Source organism: Elephantulus edwardii, unplaced genomic scaffold, assembly GCF_000299155.1.
Source record: "Elephantulus edwardii isolate Elephantulus edwardi_28Jun2011 unplaced genomic scaffold, EleEdw1.0 scaffold00555, whole genome shotgun sequence".
Lineage (NCBI taxonomy): Eukaryota > Metazoa > Chordata > Mammalia > Macroscelidea > Macroscelididae > Elephantulus > Elephantulus edwardii.
In genome coordinates, this window is record NW_006400305.1 from 70411 (window position 1) to 74784 (window position 4374).

Here is a 4374-nt window from a genome sequence, read left to right on the forward strand (position 1 = left end):
TAACCATAATACCCTATCATATATCGCTTTTAAATTATTCACTCCCTCATCTGTTTCAGTGCAGTATACACAATCTATCCAGTTTGTCGCAGTCTTGCCCCAACCCTGATATCAGTCCCATTTTACAGCTGTGGCACTATGCAATATTTGTCCGAAAAAGCGTCAATTCTTTTTCTATCATCCTTATTCATTTTCCAGGTCTCAGATCATAACAAGTGATTGGAAAGACTATGACCTGAATCAGACACACCTTAGTCCTCAAATTGACGTCATTACTCCTCAATAATTTGGAGAGGTCCCAAACTGCAGATTTTCCCAGTGCAATGTCTCCTTATTTCCTGACTGCTGGTACCAAGGGTGTTAAGTGTGAATCCAAGCATGATGAAGCTGTTGACAGTTTCCATTTCCTCTCCATCCATTATGGCACTGCCTATTAGTCCAGTGGGAAGAATCTTTGTTTTCCTGGCATTGAGATGCAATCCACACTGAAGGCTGCAGCTCTTGAGCTTCTACAATAAGTGCTTCAAGTCCTCCTCACTTTCAGCAAGCAAGTTTGTGTCATCGCATGACTCAAGTTATTGATGACTTTCCCTCCAATCCTGATACCACATTCCTCTTTATAGAGTCCAGCTTCTTGGATAATTTGTTGAGCATACAGATAGAATAGGTATGGAGAGAGAATACAACCTTTATGCACTCTCTTTGCAATTTTAAACCATGCTTTATTTGCACAACAACCTCCTGGTACAGGTATGGGTTCTGCATGAACACAATTAAGTGCTCTGGATTCCCATTCTTCTCAATGTCAGCTACAACTTTTTATGGTGCACACAGGCAAATGTCTTTGCATAAGCAATAAAACATAAATGCACATTCTTCTGCTATCCATCTGACATCAGCAATTATATCCATGGTGGTATGGCCTCTTCCAAATTCTACTTGAACTTCTGGCAGTTAGTTCCCTATCTGTGTAGTGATTTAGCTGGTTTTGAACTATCTTCAGCAGTATTTTGCTTGCATGTGATATTAATTATGTTGTTCAATAATTTCCACATTCATTTGGATCTTGGGATTGGGAACAAATATGGACCTCTTCCAATCCTTTGGCCAGACATCTGTTCTCCAAATTTCCTGGCGTACACTGGTGAATGCATCCAAAGCTGCATCTGTTAATTGAAACAACACAATTGCTATCCCATCAATTCCTGGGGCCTTATTTTTTTTCGTCTTCAATGCTGCTTCTACTTCATCCATTACATTGGCACCTGTTCATATAATTACTGAAATTTTTCAGTGTCAATCAATTCTTCTGGTATAATGATTCTATGTAGTCTCTCCATCTTCTTTTGATGCTCTCTGGGTCATTCAATATAATGCCCATTGTTGTTGTTGTTGTTGTTGTTGTTGTTGATTGCTGCCAAGTTAAGCACAACTCATAGCTACTATAAGAACAAGAGGCCTGAAGCCTTTCTATAACTATCATCATTTATCAAATTTCATAGACCTTCCAGAGGCATGTGGTTTAGGAAGTGGATGCCACTCTTGTTTCCAAATAGCATCTTTTGAAGCTTAAATTTGTTTTTACAATTGTTTCACTTTGAGAAATACAGAGCAAGTTCTTCCTTTTTTTAAATTCTCCAATACCAGTTCTCTGCACATTCCATTATAATAATTTGCTTTGTCCTCCCAAGATTCCCTTTGAAATCTTCTGTTCAGTTCTTTCACTTCAACATGTTTTCCTTTTGTTTTGGCTTTTCAAAACTCTAGTACAATCTTTAGAGTCTCTTCTGACATCCATTTTTGTTTTTTCTTCCTCCTCCATTTTTACAATGACTGTTTGCTTTCTTTATGGTATCTTTCTTTTTCTTTTCTTTTAACTTTTTTTTAAAACTTTCTTCATGATATCCTTGATATCATCCTAAAACTGAGAATATACCCTAAAGAAACCATAACTACACCCAAAGACATATATGCTCACCCTTGTTTATTGTGGCTTTGTTCACAATAGTAAAGAGTTGGAAACAACCCAAGTGCCCATCAACAAACGAATGGATAGAGAAACATTGGTATATTCACACAATGGAATACTATGCTGCATTGAAAAACAAGGAATTCATGAAATATTATACAAAATGAGTGACCCTGGAGGACATTATGCTGAGTGAAATATCAAAGTCACAAAAGGACAAATACTGCATAATGCTACTGTTGTAAAGTGGGACTGACATCGGAGTTGAAGAGAAACTAAAAGGGGATAAATAATGTATGTATACTGCATTGAAACAGATGAGGAAGAGAACTGTTTAGGAGGAATATATGATTAGGTGTTATTGTCATGACAACTGTCCAGAATGAAAGCTGCATAGTGGAGTGGACTGGGGACAAGGGGGATTGTATAACAATGCTTTTTTTTTACTTTTCAAAGAGAAAAGCAAACTGGGGGGCGCAGGGTGGGAAGGGAGGAAAGTGTGCAACAATGAATGAATAGAAATGAAAATAAATAAATTAAATTACATTTAAAAAAAAACCAACAACCAAACACCAAAAACTCATCTGGTGAACTTTGGTGTTCAATGTCTTAAACGCATTCTTAATATTATCTTAATTTAACTTGAATTTGATTCAAGGTCATATCTTGGTTCCCGTCGACTTATTTTCATTTTCTTTGGCATCAATTTGCACTATGTGATAGTCAACAATCTCAAGAAGTAGGAAGGAGAGTGATGCTTTGTCTGCCCCAGGGTTATAGTGAGGGAAGCAGGATATAAAATTCAATATCACTAATAAACCAAATGCTATATCAGGATATATCAGGTGTTTGACTGTGTGGACCATAACAAACTGTGGCTGACTCTGAGAAGAATGGGAATCCCAGAACATTTAATCATGCTAATGCGAAACCTATACTTGGACCAAGAGGCAGTCGTTAGAACAGAGCAGGGTAACACTGCATGGTTCAAAATTGGGAAGGGTGTATGCCAGGGATGTGTCCTATCTCCATACCTTTTCAACCTGTATGCAGAGCAGATTATCCAAGAGGCTGGGCTCTATGAGGAGAAGAGTTGTGTCAGGATTGGTGGAAGATCTATTAACAATCTGTGCTTTGCAGATGACACAACCCTGCTTGTGGAAACGGAGGAGGATCTCATGCACTTGCCACAGAGGGTCAAGGACTGCAGCCTTCAGTAAGGACTGAGGCTCAATGTCAAGAAGACAAAGATTCTCACCACTGGACCAATTGGTAGCATCAGAAAGGATTGCAAAGAGATTGAGATTGTTCACAGCTTCAGTTTGCTCGGCTCCATGGTCAACACTCTTGGCACCAGCAGCCAGGAAATTAAAGAAAAAACTATTGCGATGGGAAAGTCTGCTGTTAGAGACCTCTCTAAAGCACTCAAGAGCAATGGTTTCTCTCTGGAGACTACTAAGGTGTGCCTGATGCAGGCCATGGTCTTTGCAATCACTTGTTATGCATCAGAGAGTTGGACAATGACTAAGGAGAATGGAAAGAGAATTGATGCCTTTGAGCTGTGGTGCTGGAGAAGAGTAGTGAATGTACATGGACTGCCAAGAAAACAAACAGGATTCATCCTGGAGAGGGTTAAACCAGGGTACTCCTTGGAGGCAAGGATTCTGGGGCTTCGTCTGACAAATTTTGGACATGTTGTAAGGAGAGACAGGTCCTTGGAGAGGGACATCATGCTCGGGAGGGTGGAGGGACAGCACAGGAAGGGAAGACCCTCTATGAGGTGGATTGATTCAGTGACTGCAGTAATCGGGTTGGGTGTGAGATTGGCACAGTGAGATTGTGACAGTGAGGTTGTAACAGTGAGATTGGCACAGGATAGAGCAGGGTTTAGGGCTGTTGTACAAAGGGTCGCTATGAGTCGCAAATGATTTGATGGCACATAACAACAACAACAACGAATCAGGATATAAGGGAAGCTTAACACAAACTGAAGGTCATCTTGTGGCGCTAAGGCATTCCCTAAGAGTCATCATTGTTCTTTATATTTGCTTAATCTCTCCCTGAGGTAAGCATAAAGAGGAACTTGGCTTTATCTGCAAAAGACTTCCCCATGATTCCTTGTTTTTGATTGGTAATCTCTTATGATTTTCCTTTGTTTACCTTCCTTATAATTTTTAATAAATACCCAGAGATGCATGACTTGAGGCCTTCAGTCATGGGAACTACTGGCCCCATTATTTATGCTCTCAGAACATTTAATTGTGCTAATACGAAACCTATACTTGGACCAAGAGGCAGTAGTCAGAACAGAGCAGGGTGACACTGCATGGTTCAAAATTGGGAAGGGTGTACGCCAGGGATGCATCCTGTCTCCAGACCTTTTCAACACGTATGCAGAGCAGATT